Genomic DNA, 22,441 nt, shown 5'->3' on the forward strand with positions numbered 1-22,441 from the left:
GTGGCAACTCTGCAAAGTCCTCTGATCCGTGGAAAGTTTCTCTTCCATTACTTCAGAGCCTGGAGCATCAGCTCCTCTGCTTTTCCCAACAGTCTCTTTTTTTGTACTGCAGGCACTCAGTTCTTTGCTGAGTCCCTTCTCTTCTTGTAGCACCTTGTAGACTCTGGAGCTTTCTCACACTTACAGTTTGGTGACAAGGTGATAGCACAGACACGGTAATAAGTGGAAATATGTTAAAATTGATTAATTCTGGAAAAAAATTATCCGAATTTTGCAAGAACACCCACTGTGAAATGAAGTGAGGTCACTCTTGACTGGTGATAGCTCCCATGGCTACATTAAATCTTCTTCATTTTACGCAGGAACTCAGCATTCTTCCAGGTCACGATCCCAAAATCTGTGGTAGATGGCCCCCCTAAGTCCCATGACAAGACTTTTTTTAACCTTACTCTTCCTGTGTAGGACTATTTATGAGTAATTTTTATGATCCTTTGATTTTCATTTCCTCTCCACTTGAAACTTCTCCTGATGCTTTCTTTAAGCTAGAGGATGTTGCCCATCATTTTTTCATTCTCCTCTGTGGTTATAGTTATTCCTGCTGCATAGCTCAATGCTTGCTATGAAATGTTAACTAAGAGTGACATTTTTAGTAGTTGCATGTGGCCCACCTACTGCTGTTTTGAGTCCCTAAATCTGTTGCAGAAAAGTCTTGGTATTGATTAGAACTGTACTAAGAAGAAATTTGTTGCTGATGGGAACACTTACAATAGGGCTTTTTTAAAATGTGTTTTTTACAGAGAAGAAAATGGTAAAACCAAAATTCTTCACAGAAAGGGTATCCATCAGTCATGAATTTGTAAACATAATTAAATACAATTTATTTTTTAATTTTGATATTCCGAACACAGAAATTTTCAAATGTGTTTCTGGGGCACTGAACTCAATCTTGTATTTTCTTGTCCTTTGGACGAATGATTTGCATTGCCAAATACGGTTTCTGAATTCTCTCAAATTAAAATTTCTATTATAGAAATGGAACATTGAGGTTGAATTTGAGCAATAGGAAACCAGAATGGAAATTTACTAGCTGATGAGTAGCTGTCTGACTGGATTTGCAGGTGCAGATATTCAAAAGTTGCCTGGACACAACCCCACCATGTACTCTAGGGGACCCTGCTTGATCAGGGAGGTTGGACCAGATGATTTCCGGTGGTCTCTCCCAATCTTACCCATTATGTGATTCTGTGAATTCTATGAATTCTTCTTTCAGGACCTCAGCATTTCTGTGGCAGTACAAGTAAGATAACTTCTTATTTTCCTGTACCTTATAGAGGAGGCCCAGTCTAAAAGTCACCATAGAATTGGTACACAGCTGGGGATCTTGTTGACTTTGTAAAAGGTGTTGGCCCACTCATGGAATAAATCCTCATACCAACTTAGAGATATAAGATCAAATTTTAATCTGAATAACAGTAATCTTAAAAAAAATGCCCAGATAAAAACTTACTATAAAAACAGACAATGATATGGGCTTCTGTATTATTTAAACCCCGCAAAGTTACCCACATCTTTTTTCACATTTCTTAAGGGAACTTTCATGTTAAAAATAATCTCAAAGTTGAATTAGCTTGAGAAAAAATGTGATGATGAATATTTCAGCATTACCTGAATGTTGATCACTAACTGAAAATAGAATAATGGCTTAGAAATTGTTTCAAATATAACAAAACATACTGTTTCACATAGCTGCATCCTTTCATTGATTTATTTAAAATTAGCAATTATCACTCTGAAATAGATAAGCCTTTTGAGGGAATTTATATTTTTTGTTTTGTTTAGAGCACTTTTGCCAGCCTTCCCTTAGACCATCTTTAGTTGTTTGGTGTTGGTTGTTTTTTTTTTTTAAACAGCTTATGATATTAAATCAAGAACAAACAGTAGTTTTTATATGTAATTTAATTTATTTTGCATTTTATGTTTCACTTGCTTGCATGCTGAAAGTGCAGAAGTGTTCAGTTTCACAGAATGATTCAAAGTTAACACCAAATACAAGAACCTCAAATTATGTTCCTAAATACAGGTTCAGAAAAAAAAAGATAGTCTCACTGTCAAAGGTGATGAGCACCAGTTATAGCCACAGATTTTGTCATCCATATTGTTTCAGATACTCCATGAAGGAGTACCTGCAGTAGCAGGTGTGGATTGGCCTTATGGAGAAGTCTGGGTCTTTGCCTTCACTTCTCAGGTAGAACCCATCAGCACTCTCCAACTAAAATCCCACTATGTAAAGCTCATGAATTGGCTGAAGCTTGGGTTGTGATGAATTTCGTAAACTTTTACCTTTAGAAGTCCTATTTGAGGATTTTTATAAACAGTTTTAGGGTTGTGTGATTTAGCTTGTATCTGTACCATACTGTGTCAATTCATTTTGTTAAGATGGAGACTGCTGTCAGAAATCTTGTGACTCAGATCTGGAGTTTGAACTCACCTAGAGCTTCTGTTTGGCTGCTAAGTAAAAGATTGAACCTGTCTTTTGTTTGAGATGAAGGTTTTGATCAGTTCCTTTCATTCTGTTCCTTTCTGCATGTACACACACACACATATATACTTAAGCTAACCCCAGTAATTATCTCTCTTGGCTGATTATTTTGGGGGCGATGATGTGAGAGTCATAAGCGTTCATTTCTGTAGTGTTATCCCACTCCACCCCCTCACCATGTGTTGAATTGCTGTGGTATTTTTGTTCGTCTCTTGTCTAGTCCTCTCCAGCCTTCTCTTTTCTCAACATGGATTTACAAGCTTATAAGAACTGAATCTTTGTTATTTTCTCCTTTCTCCCCCTTTTTTTTTTCCTTCTTCCTTCTAACTGAATGTGTGTTAGTGAAATCAGGGAAGAAGAAAACTGGGCTGCTTGCTTTGCGTTGGTGTTTACTATGAGTCATAACAACAGCTTGGTGCTCTTGAAAACTTTTGTGGTGGGAGAATAAACAGCATGGATGCAGTAAAAGAAATGGCAGAATGTACTGTACTTCCAGTTCTCTGACTCAAGGACATAATTGTGGATGATGGGAATACATTTTGATAGAGGTTTGCACTTACTCATGCCGTGGATATATAAAATTTCTGCTAAGGAAGCAAATCTGATTGCTCAAAGTTTGTCCTGATTGCATTGAAACTGGACTTACTGGGAAGTATTTTGGCAGCAGCTGACTTTTCATGGAACTACCTAAAATAGCCTTGGTGTGAGAAGTGAGTTTAGAATTATTATTTTGACACTGACAGTACATAGAAGTTTAACATGAGATGACATATTCATCGTACTGCTCTCCAGTTATCCACCTGGAACTACCCACATTCAGAGTTCAAGAACTATTTCATTCTTATGCCTGGAATTACCTTGTTCCCAAACTGCTTACAGTTTCTTACAGTTATATTAGAGACAGGGATTTGTCCTCCACTAGTACAGAACTGAGCATATATTAGGCTCCTAAATGACTAATCATACACTAGATGAAGTCGATGCTGTCTTGATTTCTAGTTGAACAATCAGCTATAAAACACTCTATCCCCTAGTAAGTGACTGAAACAAACAGTAAAAGATGGTATTCAGTCCTGTGGCCGAAAGTCTGTTTATCATGGTTATAAACAAGACTCAAGATCACTGTCTTGATGCAAAATCTACTGGACAATAATTTTTTGACTTGTCTGTGTTTAAAGAACTTAATGCTGTTACAGGCAGCTTCCAAGATTGGTTCCAGTTCCAACATTTGGTGCAGAACACTAAGAAAAAAATAAATACTAAGACGTGATGTTAGGCTATTAAGGTAAGATAGGTAATAGAGTACATGTGAATTGAGACAGAAAGAAAATATGAGGATAAAGTAGAAGAAGAAAGCCCAGTGATTTCAATTCACAGTTTCCTGTGTAAAATTTTTAAAGCTGTTTGAACAAATATTGCCCACACGTAGTAGGAAAAAATGCTCACAAGACAAACAGTTCCAATGTTCAGCTCTGCTGGATGGTCAGTATTTGCCAGTTCCACAAGCCATGCCATTTTACTGGCAATAATTTTATAAGTGAATAATGATGGTTGCTGGTCAATCTCAGCTCTCCTTATCTACCAGAGAACAGACTAGACAATAAAGCAAGAAAACGGGGGCTAAATTTTTCATTAAAAGAATTCTTTCAAATTGATGGCCATGCAACCACTCTGTCTTCATACAGAAAATATTAGTCAGGAATACCAAGGAGCTGTTACTTTTATAGAATAATAATGTTTGTGCATTGTGGAACTGCAAAATTCCACAATTTTCACAGAGCACATGAGAAATGACTGCCTGCTATATCATGGTATTCATGCTACTTATGGATGCAAAAGGCAAATAACTGCACCGATGTGTCTTTTGAAAAAATATATAACACCTGATTTTTATCAGTACTAGCAGAATTGTTATGGGTACCTTGCACTGCCAATTGTAAGCAAGAAGCAGGCTGGAGTATTGGCCCAGAACATGCTGTATTAGAATCTGTTTTCATGAATAAGACTAAAGAGAGCTAGGACTATAAATGTCATTGACCGATTAAAACTTGATGGGCCATTTATGTTTCACACCTGGGCGTCACTTCAGAAAAAAGTAAAATAGCCTGAGAGCTGAGACAAGTATAGTATCAAGTTCTGAGAATAAAGGCAATTATATGAATGCCAGAGTCACACCTGAGTGTGGCTGCTGTGAGCTGCTTACAGCTGCTGCGCGGAATCGGGGTGCATGCAAGGTTAATGGCTGTGCTGAACCTGCTCTCAGACGTTTCAGTGTTGGCTAAATTTTAAATGGAAGAAAAGAAACGTAAAAGCATGACTTCTGTCAAAACAGCTCACCTCCTGTGAACAGAAGATATCACATAATTTCTTGACTCAGGAGAAAGATTGGTCTGGGGATAAATTTCTGGACAGTGGTAAACTGTATTCCACCAAAAACCACAAGTGTCAGTTCAGATTCAGAATTTAAGAGCAGAAGGGGTCACGTACCTTCGCCTCTTCTGTGATCCAGGACACAAAACCTCATACAAATCCAGCATCAAGTCTGTATTTTTTACTTCATGATATACTGTATAGAAAATGTCTTCATTTACATAAAGTGGATAGTGGCAGATATTTCTAGTAACCTCAGAAGTTATTTGCCCTTACAATTGCAATGGTATCCTTTGTTTCTAGTCCAGATTTCTCTAATATTCATTGTGGTGAGATTTCTATGAGAAGTCTCTATCTAATGGTGGTGTGTCTATACTCTGATCAAGGGGGCTAATTAAACATTCTCTTGGATAGATTAAGTCACTTAGTCATAGTCACATATTTTATGAACATGTGTCGTTCTTGCAGTTTTTCCTAAGGCACTTCCAATTCTTCACTTGCAATGTGGACACCTACATTTGTCACAGCCTTGCATTTGGATCTTCAGTTCAGTCAGTAATTTAACCATGAGCCCCAGCATCCTTCTAAATTTGAGAGTAGAGTCCTCCATCCATTATGTGCTTTAGCATATGTTCTTTTTCATTAGATTTGTGTTTGGCTGTATTAAAATTGATGTTATGTAAATGAAACTATTTCACCAAATAGTTTCACCATTCAATCTGATCTGTTGCCACAATTAATTTGCACACCGTAGCCCTTTTGTCATCTGCAAGTGTTGTACTTCTTCTTCTGGGTTATTCATGAAGACATGGGTTTGCATGAGGACTCATGGTCAGTTCAGAAGTAACCCCTGCCAGTCTTGGCAAAAAGATGGTCACAGCAGAGTGGTCTGACACTTATTGTTGAGACCCATCCATCAACCAATCCTCAATCTGTTTAGCTTATTCTTTTATTATGTGACAAAACTAAATTGTTTATCACAGTGTTTTTATCAAGAGGTTTTATTAACATACTTGCCACTAACTGAAACACAAATTAAGCAAATACATAGTCACATCAACATTTAAGACCTATTTTCCATAAAACAGTGATTATCATTATATTGTGGCTGCATTCTGAATCAGTCTCTTTACTACTTTGCCTCTGATGATAGTGCAGTAATTGATATACAGTTAACCAGCTCATTGTCTTTATCATTTTTATATTACTAGCCCACATTTAGCTTTTTTGTCCAATAATCGGAATAATTACTATTTTTAGTAAAAATTATTTTTAGTGCGGTACATAAAAAACAATAAAAGATGCCAGTTGTGCCAGGCAGTGAGGAAACATGAAACAGCACAAATTCCTTTTCTGGAAATACCGTGCAGGATGGGTTCTTCTTGTTATGCTGTTATGTTATATCTTGTGTTTGAAGATAATTGCACGCTAATGGGAATGTAAATCAGGAGAAGGCAAGACAAAATGATGTGTCCCTTCCAGGTGACTGTTTCCTTAATTGTCTGTTTTTAAATATTTGTAGTGCTGGTTTGGTCACACCCTGACTCAAATCATCATCTATGTGGCTTGAAACATTCCAAAATTGGTGGTCTGGAGTAGGTCTAATAGATTTATGTATTTGTATGCCAAATAAAGTATAAAATAAAGTAATCACTGAGGATAGGAACAATTACTGTAGGCTGCTAACCATATGTGAGAACAAGGTGCGTGACTTTCATATGATTAGAATGAATCAGAGGTAGCCCACTCTGTATTGCAGTGACACTTTTATTAAATGGATTCATAAAAGCTGAGTGTTTGGAGGGCTTTAGATGGTATTAACCATAGATCTTTTAGATTGAGGATTGTTTCTGTTCACAACATCTTGTTTGATGTGTAGTGTTTGGTTTGTACCTTCAGATTCTTAGTGATTACTACATTTGAATGAGGTCATAAAGGAAAAAGATGCAAGATACACGTGTTTTCCAAGTATATGGATGTCAAATGGAGCTGAAGTCACTGAGCATAGCATTTCATTATATCCACTAGCTTACAACATGAGAATCTAAATATAGAAATAATTAAAGGCTTGCTTGTGATTTCACAAACATAAGTGCCAAGGTTCCTCTAGTATCTAATGGGATTTAGATCAGACCCTTATTGTCCTCAGTCACTTAATCAATTTAAAAATTTATTGCTAAGAAATTAGGGGATTTGGGCTTTTGCCATTATTAATTCTGTAAAATTTTGGACTATTATTGTATAAGGTATATTTTAAACCCCTGTGTTGTGTAAGCCCCATGTCTCATAATGCAGCAAACATCTGCCAGAGTTTGGAGGTCAAAGTGTTTTGAAAATAGACTGGGTCGAGGAATTTATAAACATTCACAAATTTATTGGATTTGCAGGTATTAAATGAATTGCATTTTTTCTTTTATAAAAAGAAAGTGCAATTTATTTTCATAAAAGTAAGTAATTTCTATGTAAGTTATAAAGTATGTAAAGTAAGTAATTTCTTCCTTAAAAAAAGAACCACCTGTCAAAAAAGAGGTCTCAAACCTCTCTTTGTTTCCTGCTAAATAAAAGTCGTCAGTTTCTAGTTATCCAGTCAATATAATCTTAATTTAATGTTTTGCTTGGGCCTAACACTCTGTGTATATTTGTATGGGGAAAACTACCCCAGCTCATGTATTGCCCGGGTCTTGACATTTGAGTTCAGATGAGTTGTTAAAAGATGCTGGACTGAATTTATTCCTGTCTTTGTGTTCCGGGAATTAGGTGGCAAGTAGGGAAGATACAAATATATCATTTATAAACCAGCTGGAAGTCAGTGTGGTGTCGCCATTGTTCTAAGCTGGAGCAGCCCTGGAAACGTTGCAGTGTACAGTTGCTGTGCAGGAATGCAGCACTGGGATAATCTCTCACTTTGTGTGAGGAAGCATTTATCACTTGGCTCACATTTCACATGTTCCTGCGCTTAATATGGAATAGATCTCTGTTGGCTCCACATGTTCCATGTTTTATGTCTCTATGAAAAACAGAAGCCCAATTGCAGCAGACAAGTGTTTGGTTAGTCACACTGATTTTCATGTGTTCAGTTTGCACCTTTACAAAGCATTAGTGCTTGGAAATGCATGCCTTAAGTGATGTGAGGCAGAGGGAATCTGTCTTGGGAAGAGGAATAAGGCTATGGGGACTCAGGAGTGGGAAGATAGGAGGAAGAGTGGTCTCTCAGGTAACCTTTATATCAATTATACACACTTGCAATCCATGCTGGTAAATTTTTAGTTTTTGACAGATGGCTTGTGGGATATGCCTGTGAGAATGTGATGTTTTTAAACACAACCTTGCACTGAAAGCACTCAAAGTCTGGGGGATAAAGGTGGAGGGTTAGGAAGCATGAGAATGCTACACTCTTCAGGTATCAGCTAACAGGTTATAGCCAGGGTAATAGGTCTTAAATATCCTGACTTTTTTTCAGGTGCCTAATCTATATGCCACTTATTTAATAAGTAGTAGTGTTATACAATAAGTATTTAATAAGGTAGTATTAACACATTTAATATGGACTGATTTATCAGCTTCTTCTGTTGTCCTTTAACATTTGACACATTTACTCATGTTTCTTCTGAGTCTGAATTTTTCAGCTTCAGAGCAAGCTGGATATTGCTGAAATAAGAGACCTTGAGAAAGGTCTCTCTGTATTTGTATTGTGGACATTGGACAGCTCTGAGTCTTGTCAGCACATTTAACTTACTTCTAGGTTAAGAAATGAACTGTGTTTGAAGGGTAGCTCTAGGTGTAATTTTTAAAGTTGATCTAACAGCAAATTTTTCTGAGCACTTTTTACCTCTGTCTGGCCTCATATAGTGATGAATCAAGTGATGCTATGCTGTGTGTCAGGTTATTTCCCAATGGATAGTTTAAACTGAGAAGGATTTGCCTAAAATAATCAGCATCTTAATTTTTTTTTTTTGTGCAAACTATTATTTAGAAGTGTGTCTACAGCAAGCAATTAACAGAGATTGTATATATCATTCTTGCCAAGAGGAAATGAGAAACAGCCTACATTGTTTGTGGAAGATACTCTTCTGGAAATCGTAATTCCATACTGTTGAGCAGGAAGACTGCCTGTAATTTTGCTTGCAATGTGCTTGTCAATTTTATCCATTGGTAACAAAGGCATCCCAGTGTTAATGGCAAGAGAAAGCAGCTGGACAGTGAAAAAATGGCTGCCAAGCACAGTAGAAAGCACTTCAGTCTGTGCCACAGGAAAGAATTAAAACAAAAAATAAGCCTAGTGTGGGAGGAAGATATTAAACTCACTGAGGAAGCATTGGTTTAAGTCTTCATCCTAAGAAAACAGCCTTTTCTACTCCCCTCAAGGTCTGCAGGGTTAATCTGTTTCTTTGCTTGTCAGGGTATACTTCTTACAGTTTGCATGTCCATGAATAAAATATTTTGAGAGTCCGTGTGTGAAAAGTGTTGGTTGCCTGGGGTAGGTATGGTGGAATTTTGGGGAGAGACATTATAAGGATTGCTTATGTTTATATCCACTGGGCCTTTAGATAAACTTCAAAGATAACATGCAGAACGTTGGTTTTTGAATTCAGCAGATAGAGATGTACTTGCAATGCCTGGGTTTAGTAGCAGCTTCCCAGGAGGGAATACGCTCTCTGATGTCTGGTTCACTGAGAGGCTTGAGGAAAGAAATTTCTTGTTTCAAACTTTGCAGAAGCAGACATGAATGAAGGAGGGCTTTTTTGACCCAAAACACTCTCCACCCAGCCTATTTTCTGATGTATATTAATCCAAGTATCTCAGGGATCCCCCTCTTTTAACAGTGGTATAAAAACACAGAAATCAACATTTGTAGAAAACTCAGTATATAGAAATCTGTATAGAAAAAATTATTTTTTTCAGTGGTGGGAAAAATAATCCAATCATACTGACTTTTGATTGAACTATTTCCTACCCTGCAACTAGTAACGGTATTTGCAAACTACACTTGCATCTCATAGTATGAAAAATTACGATTTTTAGCAGTACAGTCAGAGTCTGGTTATAATAGAGTCAGTCTGTTGAATTTCTGAGGAGAAAGTCTTGCTTTATTTGCAGATGGATTTATTTCAAGGCTAAATAGATCTCTAAAGTATAAGGCCAAAAAATAAAGGTATGTGTCAGCCCCACTTGGAAATTATAAAGGTGAAATTGTCTAGTATTTGAGTTATATTGTGTACTCTGAGTACAGCAGTGCACTACAGTACTTAGAGCTGAAGGCTATTTTGACTGGAGTGTTTAATTTTAAATGCAAACCTAAAGGATAAGGAAAGAAGAAGAAGTTAAGAAAAGCAAACAGCAAAGAAAAGAAGCAAATTTTGCATCAGATAAGATTTGTTTTTCAAGTAGTTACTTAAATAGATCTGTAGTTAGGCTTTGTGTTTTCTATCTCAAAGTGAAAATAACATGTAAACAAGAAGTTTCGCTTCAGTGAGAGCTAATTATTGAACTGATTAATACAACTGTCTGGATACCAGGTGACCACCAAAGCTGCCCTGTCACTCCCTTCAACTGGACAGAGGAGAGGAAATATAATGAAAAACTTGTGAGTTAAGATAAGGATGGGGAGAAGTCACTCACCAGTTACTGTCATGGGCAAAACAGACTCAGGAAAATTAATTAATTGAATTTATTACCAATAAAATCAGAGTACGGTAATGAGAAAATAAAAACAAATCTTAAAACCGCCTTCCCTCCACCCCTCCCTTTTTCTTGTGCTCAACTTTACCCTCAATTTCTCTACCTCCTCCCCCACAATGACTTAGAGGGATGGGTAACTGAGACTTGGTCAGTTCATCACATGTCTCTGCTGTTCCTTCTTCCTCAGAGGAAGAACTCCTCACTCTTCCCCTGCTCCATCATGGGGTCTCTTCAACAGGAGACAGTCCTCCATGAACATATCCAGGGTGAGTCCTTCCCATGGGCTGCAGTTCATCACAAACTGTGCCAGCCTAGGTCCCTTCCACAGGAGCAGTCCTTCAGGAACAGGCTCCTCCACTGTGGATGCCCCATGAGGTAACAAGTCCTGCCAAAAAACCTGTTCCAGTGTGGGCTTTTCTCTCCATGGGGCCGTAGGTTCTGCCAGGAGCCTGCTCCAGCATGGAATGCCTATGAAGTCACAGCCTCCTTTAGACATCCATTTTCTCCAGCATGGGGTCTTCCACATGAGGCAGGTTCCTATTGGCTCCACTGTGGGCCTCAATGGGCTGCAGGGGCACAGCCTTCCTCACCATGGTCTTCACCTTGGAGTGTTGGAGAATCTCAGTTCTGGCACCTGGAGCACCTCTTGCCCCTCCTTCTGCACTGACCTTGGTGTCTGCAGGGCTGTCTCTCTCACATGTTCTCACTCCTCTCTTCTAGGGCTGCAGTTTCTCCTGTGCTGTGTCCTTTTTCCCTTCTTCACTCAGTTATCCCAGAGGTGTTGCCACCATCGCTGATGGGCTCAAACTTGGCCAGCAGTGGGTCTGTCTTGGAGTGGGCTTGGATTGACTCTGTGGGATATGAGAGAAGCTTCCAGCAGGTTCTCACAGAAGCCACCGCTGCAGTACCACCACTATCAAAACATGGCCATGAATACCCAATACAGCAACCAATTATTGGACTGAGGCCACAGCTTCTAGCATAAGCTGAAACACGGATCTTTGGGCACACTAAAATAAAGAATGCCAGAGGAAAAAAACCCCATAAGCTCTGAAAAGATGCAACGCCTTCTTTCAAGTCAAATAAATCAAAGAAACTGCAGTCATATTGCTCTGGAAAACACTGCTATTGCCCTATTCTGTGGATCCTTTGTAGGTGCATTTTACTGCTGAAATTTATCCATAGACCAAAACATTCAAGTTGATTTAGATTGAAGGTACTTGGTTGTTCTGTGTACATAGATAACAGGGAGGATAAATGTGGGATAAGAATAGATGCAAAGGAAATTGAGGCTCATTCAGTGTGTCTTTGGCACTTTATAGCATGCACTTTTAGCTTTATGAATTTAAACTCCTGTCATCTTAATATAGCCTGTAATTATTCCTCAGGGTATGTCAATTATTAAATACCTATTTAAAGTAACTAATAAGCTATCTTTGACAATTTTGTGATTTGAGTTCTATCAGCATTAAAGTTACTGATTTTTTTCCTCTTCAATGAATATTTCCCAATAATTTGATGAAGTTGATTTATTATTTGTATACTTGTGCTGTACTAGAAAAAAAATTATCTGCAAAACCTTACATAAATTTGGTACGCATTACACCAAAACTTAGACAAGTTGTGCTATTTTCTTTTGGTTTAAGTGCCATTGGTTGAATTGTTTGAATTCTTGAGGTAGGGGAAGGCACCACGTTGCAATTTAATATGATCACAAGCTACAAATTATTGATTAGAACTGTTTCAGTGCATTGAAAGCTTATTCTCAAGACAGATACATTTAGTAGCATGTGGATATTGCTGAGTAAGTAGCACTTTGCTACAATCTTGCAAAGCAATGGCTGCTCTGTTTCCTATAACCACAGTGGGGAAAAACACCTTGTGATGAAGCTAAAATCCCTTACAAGTGTATGTGTACTGTGTACATGTGTACATGTGCTTGTGTACTACACATCACATGTGTTGCATGAACTCTCTCCTCCTCTCTCTTCCCTAAAGTAGGTCTTAGAACTCTAATTAGACTAGGACAGAACCAGTAACAGTCAAAGTTTTTGGGCTCGACTGATGGGTACTGGTAAATGTGGTAAGAACTCCGCGAAGAGCTCTTGTAGGACATTCAGTTGCCTTGCCCTGTTTGGATTAGTTTAGCAGGTGTACTGTGGTGACCAGCCTGTGCAGGGGTACTGCTGGTTGAGACCCATCTGTGACTCACTTTCCAATCACTTTTCTTTGCTATTCTTATTCTCATAAAAATACCGAATCTTGTGATACCTGTTGTTCATCAGAAAATGTTTTGAAGGTAGCTGTTTTCATTTCTGGAAAGTGTATTCTCCTTTATTCTCTTTTGTCCTTCCTTCCTTCCTTGGAATAAAATAAAAATCTAGAGACCGTGACAGTAGAAAACAGGTTTGATCTAAAAAATACCAGGTAATGCTGTGCTGGTGTGTCAGTAACTGACTGGTTGTGCTTTCCCCTTTTTGAGCCGACAGGAGGGTATGAAACTGGTGGTGGCAGGGTTTAAGCAGTGCAGAAGTTGGAGTATCTGCAGGAATAAGTTCTGTGTCCTGGAATGAACTTGGTTGGCCAGGTTGTTCAACATTGTCTCAGTGCTTTGGGACACCAGTGAATAACTGTAGGAACTGTAGGAACTGTAGGAACTGTAGGAACTGTAGGAATGGTTTCCAAGCAAGCACAGTCCTTGTACAAATCTACAGCATTGTTCTTGTGAAAGGAGATTGAAAGAGATGGACTTTCAGCATAGTGATCACTGAGGAAGGGAGGAAGAGGAGGAGCTGCTTGGGAACAGGCTTAAAAAGAAAGATGTAGATCAGAAGTAGGGAGCTTATAAGAGGAAAGAAAAAATGTTTGGAAGGCTCCCTTATGAAGAAATTACATCTAGAATAGGAGAAGCAAGGAGAAAAACAATGCAAGTGAGGTTTAAAATTTCCATTATAGCTGTTAGGGGAGTGTTTAATTATCTCCAGACCAAAGCATCATTTCAGTCATAATCATTTCCTAAGCAAGAAGCCAGTGAAGTAGATAAGCATCACCTGTAATGACAAAGAGACAGAAACTTCAAGATATTTCTAATTTTCTGGAACTATAGCAGAGCTAATCTAAGAACTGCAAAGGGAAAAAAAATAGATTTCCCCCTGCCTTTGCCCCCCAAGAATTGTGCCTGGGCACAGATCAAATCTAAGTTGTAATCAGCGACATAGGTTTCTCTGTTTGTGAAAGTTTAACTGTCCATCCATTAAAGTTTTGTTTTCGTTGTGGGGCAGATCAATAGCTGAATAATTGATTGGCTGACTAATTAAACAGCTGAATTATTGAAGATTTTAAATGTGAATTTCATGATGTGAGATGATTAGAGACCAGGACAGGTGCCAGAGGAAATTTTAAGTAAATGAATGGAAGTAGCCAAGTAGAGTTATTCAAAACCCGTTACTGAAGCTAAGAATATGCCTGTCAACTCTTGTTCTGTGTATCCTCAACTTATCCTTTCCATAAGTAATAAACCTTCTTTTCCCTCCAGGCTCTGTGGTCCTATTTCCCAGTAAGTCATAGTGCCAGCTCTCCTCAGCAAACACAAATTTATGCAATGTCAGGATTCCATTCAAAATTATAAAATGTTTCAGGGCCTGATTTTGCAAAAGCTTTTTTTGACTGGACTGAATATTTCCTGAAATCAGTGGGGTTGGAATAGAAGCAAACTGCTTCTGCTGTTGGTTGGAGAAACCATAAATGTAGTATTACCACACTTTTGTCACTTTTATTTTCCTAACCATTCAATTTGTTATATATGTCAAAGTTAGTATCTTGGTGTTTGGCTATATTTTTAAGATCCAGCCTGCTGTTAGGAGCACTGTAAGACTTGGAATGGACATACTGGCATTTCTGTGATTCATAGAATCATCAGGTTGAAGGAGATCTTTAGATCATCAAAACCAATCTTAAAGTTTGTAAGCCAAGGTCTGACCAGCATTCTCAGCTGGTATGCACAGTTGTGAATCATAGCAGAGGGTGAAAGCAAGGGCCTATAGCTGAAAACATATGGACATCTCTTCTGGGGAATATTTATGCAAGATTTTCAGAATTCTCTCATGAGCATGCGTTAATGCCTCTGACTTACCCATATGAATTAGAGGAAAACTTTATGGTCTCCTTTGTATTTAAGTCAGCTTGTGCTTTCCACTATAAAAACAATGTTTTATTTGAGAAGTCTCAAAGACGGCAGTTTATAGCTCATCTCTGATGATAATCAGAGAGATTTTCTTTTTTAAAACTTATTATTTCTTACTTCATTCAGAAAATATTTGTAGCTAGAGAAAATAGTTGAATATTGCAGCAGAAATGCTATACTACAAACACCACAAAGGTGTTAAGCAAAAAACCCCATAGGCACACACATACAAACATTGCTGAAGGAATTTCAAGCAAACTCTAGCAGTAGACAGGAAATGCTGTATTTATGTTTCATCAAACAGTGCACCAAGAAAGGGCAGACTCATGGGAGAGCAGTTGTTACTTAATTGTATAAAATGACATGCTTTTTTTTTTTTTTTTTTTCTTTTTTGCAGTCTAACAACTGTAAGGTTCCTGGAACATATATATTTACATTACCTTGAAAAAAAAATACTGTTAAGATTTGCCTTGTATGTTCTGTGGTGACAAAGGGCTGATGGAAATTCTCAAATCAGAACGGGAGACAAAGATATGGTACAAAAGTAATGTGAAGTGATGAACTTGCAAAGGGACACAGTTTTCCTGTTATTAGCTAGTGGTGTAGGCACTTCTGTGCTGATTAGTAACAGGTTATTAACAAGTTTTTAAATTAAAGTAAGTGAAAAATGAATAATTTCATAAAATCCACTTATCTCTTGTACTGATTTCCCCTCTGGGGGCTTTCTAGTTAGAGGTTTAGAGTCTAAAGGAAGAGTGATTGAGAACTGAATTGTGTTGGGAAGAGTGATAAATGTTGCAGGGAGCTGTAGTTTATTCTGGCATGGCCTTAAATGGAAGTTTTGTTATATTAGATAAGGGATCACAAAATCCCCGTTCAATATCAAGTAAGGTAATCTAATATTGCATCAAATGTATAGTAGCTTTTAACATAGAGATGTTGCTGTGTTGACTGTGTTTTAGACAGGAAGCTCACTATTACTGGGACTAAAGACTTGTATTTCCTTCTCCTCATCAGAGTCTGGAGTGCTGGGTGTCAGAAAGCAATGAAGGAAAGGAGAGAGGGTGTTCTCCTGAGTGCTCTGGCACATCCTGATTTTTGAGTACTGATAGCTCTTGTCTGTACTCTTGTGGAACTGTAGCTTCAAGTGTATTACACAGGACATGCTGTAAATGAAGAGTGTTCTACAATCCCATTCTGAAAAAAGAGGAGAAAATGTCTTCTGGGAAATGACACGAAAAGGACATTTTTAAGTTAGAAGTGGAAGCTTCATGGGGCTTTGTTCCTTACCATCTATTGATATGGTGCACAGCACAGCAAGCAAATGGTGATGCTGCTGCTCATGACAGGAGAAGCCCAAGAGTGAACTTAAGCTGGAATTTGTACTCCCTCTTTCTGTCGTAGTGTGTTCTTGAACATTCAGCTGCATTCATAAAGGAGTTCTACATGATGCATAGTAGATTTCAGCTTATCTTTTTTTCAGTTTTCTCTCTTATCAGCCCTCTAGAAGGCATTGCAAAAGCTACACAAACACTTAGCAAACACCGATACTTTAACAGAAAGTTTGACTTGCACAGTGCTATGATTTCCTTTGCTGTTTCTGTTTGGGATAATAATTGGCTTGCCTCCATGGAATATTGGCTAAACACAGTAAGGTAAGAGTGAATGATAAGAAATAATTTTTTTCTCTGTGCAAACCCATGCTAGGGCTGCCCCTACTGTACAGGAGACACAATTTTGTTACAAGCATCTTATTTAATTCAAATTGTGCAATTCAGTTTGGCTTGTGCTATCCTCCTGAAAGTCATTTCAGAGCAGAAGAAGGGCATTCATCGTAGAAAGGAGCACAAAACATTTGTTTGAATTTTTATATTTCCCAGCTAGAAAAGTGCTCTGAGGGTAAAACCCTCTCTCATTTATGACTTAGGTGTGTATTTTATGAGTTGTAATTTATCTTGTATCTCACTATACAACTCTCTAACTCTCTATCTCTGGTTTTAATAAGGAGAACAGAATATTAAATAGTTGCAATGCCTTTCATGGCTAATGGATGAAGGAGGCTCTGCTAGTAAGCTTTGGATAGGTTTTTGTTTCATTGCACTGCTGGTTGAATAGTCCCTTAGGTAAATAGGTCATGCCAAATTAAATATGGAAACCTTATCTTGTATTAAGATAGTTTCCTTCATAAACTTATAAAGCAAAAGTTGTCGGCGAAGCCCACACTATTGGTATGAAGGATGCAATTTATAAGATCTGCTTCCTTAGTAATGGTTTTCTTGCTTTTTAAAATTGTAGTTGTTCCCACACTCTTACATAGTAAAAATAATTAGACACTGTAGACATCCATGAATTTCCATGTATCGTACGACCCCCAGCTACCATTTTATCTGTGTTGTTGTAGATCATAAGACACCACTGAGTGTTAGGGTTTTCACCAGCAGAAGTCATTAATAAGTATTTCACGTAGGATTTTGGAGAACAGATTCCTTCTGTTCATCTCTGCACAGACACCTCTAAAAGCCTTTCTCTAGAGTTTATGAAAACAGACCAAAAAACATTCTTGTATATGCTAAGTCATGGATAAAAATTCTATCCTTTGTCCCTGGCCTCCCAGAAAAAGAGCTGATCTTTGCCATAGAGCTGTCCAGAGGACAAGAATTTGTTCTTAATGACTTTCAAGGGTTTGTGTTTTGTTTTCATTTCAAAGAACATTGTTATTAGTGCATAACCAAAGCCTTCGAAGTGCTGTGTAGGAACAGAATTCTGATTTTGTGTTTTGGTTGGAAGCTATGTCCATTTAATGGAGGCATGTTTCTTACATGTCACTAGTTGCTCTCTCTTGGTCAGCTCTGGATTCAAACCCCTTTCCTAATGACACTTTCATATATCTGTAAAACAATCCATTTTCAACGAGGCCACCAAAGAGTTCTGCTCTTTACAGTCCAGGCCCTCAGAACAGGATGAGTTGTTATCTTGAAAAAAAGTTCAGGGAGATGAGAAAAATTTTGCATTATTTTGCTGTATTTTTAAGATGCAAAAGAAACTATTTGCAGAGCTCTCCATAAGGAAAAATATATGTATTTCTGAGAGGCTAAATACTCCCCATTAAGGTGAAACATAGTTGTGTGGAGAATAAAAGTTACAGGATAAAAGAAGGATGAGAGAAAGAACTGGATCAAAACTACTTTGTTACTGCTACTTTGAATGCTCTATTTCTAGAAACTTGCCAGAAGTGCTAATTAATCTGTAAATGCAAGTCAAAGTACAGGTTTCTTACTTGAAACATGTAATTATCTGTATTGCTAGTGTATCTAATTGACAACTAATAATTTGTAATATGTATTGGTAGATCATTTAGTTAAAATATATTACCTGTCAGCTTAGCAATAAAACCCCTTTGACATTTGGCTGTGCAAATCCAGGGCTGTGTTACAGAATAATATATTTGGATTGGAAGCTACACTATTCCAGTAGTTTTATAAGTATTAAAAAAATTGTTTAAAGTATGTTTCCATAATTCACAGAATACCCATGTAATGGTAATTCAGTTGCAGAAGAGGGTGTCACAGAATTATTTGTTGAATTAGGCATAAAAATATTTTGGCCATAAAAAATGATGTACATCGTAATATGTACCTGAGAGCATCTCCCCAGCTGGTGTAGGATTATTACTTACTAGGTATTCTTCACAGTTTTGCTCATTGTTTAAATGTCACAGGATTCCCCCACTCCTTTGGTGTGACAAAGCTTTAATCCTCCAGGCAGAGCTATGAGTGGGAATCTAGTAAAAACAGAATTGTGCTAGTTTTGAACAAGGTGGCTCAGGCACTGGTAGCTGCCTAACTATAGCTTAGAAGAGGATAAGTGCCAGGGGAGCCAGGTTGTGCCTTGTGCTGCCACAGCTGGAATGCTGCTGTAGAGCTGTTGTAGAGCTAAGGGCAAGAGGTCTCTGTCTGGGACTGTCTGCACATCTTGACCGTCACAGCAGGGCTACAGCCTATTTCTATGGTTTAGGAACTGATATTTTGGACTAAGCTTCAACTAACCTAGCTTGAAGAATTTCATTTAGCCTTCCTCCATATTTTGAAATCCTTTGAGCACACCAGTTTTATCTACACTGTGCCCAGCTATTGGGAATTCAGGGTATTTTTCAGGTACATGAGAAACTGTGGTAAGGAGTTTTTTTGCAATGTTATTGTCTGCAAATCAGGGGATTGAGCAGGACCTCTGGATCAGTCCTGACTATGGGTGAAGACATTTCTCTTTTACAGTCAAGGAAAGAAGGAGGAAATGAGTGCCACGAGGAAATGCAAAGCAAATGAGATGTGGTGGTTAAAAATTCATTACACACCACTAACCAGAGCAATACATTTATGTTTATTTTTATGTGCTTAATCCACAAGGCATGAGATGCAGTAATTAAATTGTTGCTACCATTGACAGAGGACTTGCATTCTCTTTCTGTGCTGCTCTTAGGAGAAAGGCTTTCTATTCTTAGTATTCAAGAATGCTGCATCTTTTTTCTAAAATCTAATAGCTATATGCCAGTTTTCTTCTTAAAGTTAAAAGTTCCCCTTGGCTTTCCTTACAGTCTTTTCTGTCTCTGGAGACACACTGCCTGTGCTGCAGCCTTTGGAAAGAGTGATATTGTTATGTTTACTTAACACTTGACCTGTTATCAAAGAGGATAATTGACTCTGTGCAGCACATGCTGGGATGGGGTCCCTGGGTGACACAAAGAGCAGAGTAAAATCGGTCAGGATGGTCTGGTGAGGTGGATGTGCACATACATATATAGGCAATATACAGGGATCTATGTGAAGGGAGTATTCAAGAATGAATCACTTAAGAGACAGCAACTTATCCTGGCTCCACTGAACATAGGACTCTTTATGACTCCTGCTTGCCTAAAGCTACTCCTACAACACTTCCCTTGAAAAAGTGCAGTGAATTGATAGCATCTGTCAGAATGAATCAGCAGGTATAGTCAGATGTTCCCTGAGGGGCTTGTGCATTAGCAATCATGGGAACAAGAGAGCTTGGTTGAAGGTCCCGGGCTCCCATAAGAGGTGTTTTCTGTGCTGTGTCCCTTACTGGGAATAAAAAAAATGAACACCATCACAGTATTGCTAAAGGTAAAGTTGAAATGGTAGCTCTATTAGAGCCATATGTAGTACCCTTAATTCAACAGAAGTATCTATTGACATTACTGGCACTCACAGTGATCAAGGGTGACACAGACTTTCACACTCTCTACAGTAGTTTGCAATTTCTCTGGGAACAGGATCTACTGCGGTGCAGGTCCTCAGATTAGGCTAAGATGTGTGTCAGAAAGCTTTTAAAAATTTTTTTGTGGAATGGCATCAAATAGTGTTGGAACAGACCTTCTCTACTGACATCAGCCTTCTGTGGTGCCCAGTGACAGGACTTGAGGGAATGACCTGAAGTTATGTCAGTTATGTTATGTTGGATATTAGAAAAACGTTCTTTACCCAGAGGGTGATTGGGCACTGGAACAGGCCCCACAGGGAAATGGTCACAGCACCAAGCCTGACAGAGTTTAAGAAATGTTTGGATAATGCTGTCAGGCACATGGTGTGACTCTGGGGGATGAGTTGTGGAGGACTAAGAACTGGACTCGATGGTCCTTATGGGTCCCTTCCAACTCAGCATTTTCTGGGATTCTGTGATTCTGTGATATTGGCACAAAAAGTGCCAGTGTGACCCATGCACATCTTTTCTACTAAATTATGCTTATTTAATATCCTAAGTGCTACCAAAAATGGAATGCAATCAGAGTTCATTAAGGCGGATAAAATTCTCCTGAGTTTTGTGCTTGAATTTCTTTTTTGACTTTGTATCGTTATAAATAAATAAAGACAAATTCATGTCTCAGATAATCTTTCAGACATCAAATGGTGTGGAGTCATTTTACTTAACCTTAGACATCTATAACATTAAACTTTGCCTTGAGCTATATCATTCTGAGCTGTCTGCAGACAGTGCAAATGAGCAGATAGTTTGAGGGCAAGGTTCATGTCGTGTATTACATATCCATCTTGGGCTGAAGTGAATTGTGTTCCACAAATTCCTCTCTCCATAGGACCAAAGAAGATTAGGTTATTCCTTCAGATACAAACATCTAATCCTGGTCATATCCATGCTGTCTCTGTGAACTCACATCTTAACACACCTAGTACACATCTACTAGTGTGCCAATAGGTAGTTTTATGTCTGATACTGGATTTATGTGTTATGTGTTGAAAGTATTTGGTTTATGTGGATTTATGGGTTGAAAGTATTTGGTTAACTTGTAAACAGTAAGTTTTGTCCAGTTACACTGCACAAGATATCAGTTCACCTCACAAAGTAGAATTGAAATCCACCTGACATTTCTCACATTTACTTAGCTGGTTTATGTACTTTCAAAAGGAGGCAACATTTCCATGGATGTAATTTGAGCCCAAGAAGGGTACCCTGAACTTCATGTGCTGTACAGCATACATACAACTCATAGACAAACCATATGAAAATAACTGCAAGCTTCATAGCTAAAAACTGATTACTTTCCCATCACAGTGCTGTACACAGTGTATTGTCTCTCCTCCACACCACTGGGATGCTGTGTGTGGAATTACACTGTTGTTTTTGTTGGCTATGCTCCTTCCCTCCAAGAAGCCAGGTCTTGAAGGATTAACAGAGAGCTTTTATCGTAAAACTAGGCCAGATTTTTAATGTGCATCTTTGTCATTCAATAGTGGTCAAATTCAGTGGTGTCTTTGAAAACAAAACAAAATTAAATAAAATTATTTCTCAAAAGAATCCATCAAGGGAGAACTGACAGCTCTCCATGATCCTCATCAGAACAAAGTGCCAGCTTATGTGTAGTGAAGGATGATAGTTTTCATTTGGATAGAGAAAGTTTAATCTCAAATTTAAACTCCAGAAACTGAAGCGGGGAAGATGACTAAATGAAACTATTTTAGAGATAGAAAAACTTTATTGTTACCTGAAATACTGTGCAATGTTAGCACATTTCTTTTGTTTAATGTTAGCTTTGTTGTTTTGGAAAAAAAAATTATATTATATTATTATATTATATTTAGTATTTAAAATTCTTGTTAAAATTCTGATCACATGAGTTGTAGATTGCTTGTTCCTCAGAGTCTGTGATTTTTAGTCTCATTTTTAGTATCATCCTCTTTCCTCCTTGAAAAAGTTGGTGTTATCAGGAAGCAGAATTTTATTAGAGTTGTTTTATTTTCTGTACATTTACTAGAACATTGGTGCAGGTGTTCTTTATGGATACAGAGAACAGTGAATATTTTCATCTTCAGTTGAAGCTTGAAGGACCTGAAGATTCTCAGTTCCTCTTCTAATTAGGTTAAATGTAAATAACTCTCTTTTTATTTATAAAGAATATCAATCTGAATTTATTAGTCATCCTTAATTCATACCTCCTCCAACCCAAAGTGTAAATGGCAATGCAGACAAGTTCTGGTTTGGACCTTCTTACCTAGCACTGTTTCCTAATTTTGTCTTCTTAATGCAATTTGAAAGATGTATTTAGGTAAACACTTTTCCAGTTCTAAAATGAGGACATCCTGGATTCCCCTCAACAGTGAAGAACACCATCTCTCTTTTTGCATGCTGGAAATGAAAAGCTTGAA

The sequence above is a fragment of the Corvus moneduloides genome, chromosome 2 (genome assembly GCF_009650955.1).
Source record: "Corvus moneduloides isolate bCorMon1 chromosome 2, bCorMon1.pri, whole genome shotgun sequence".
In the NCBI taxonomy this organism is placed as follows: Eukaryota; Metazoa; Chordata; class Aves; order Passeriformes; family Corvidae; genus Corvus; species Corvus moneduloides.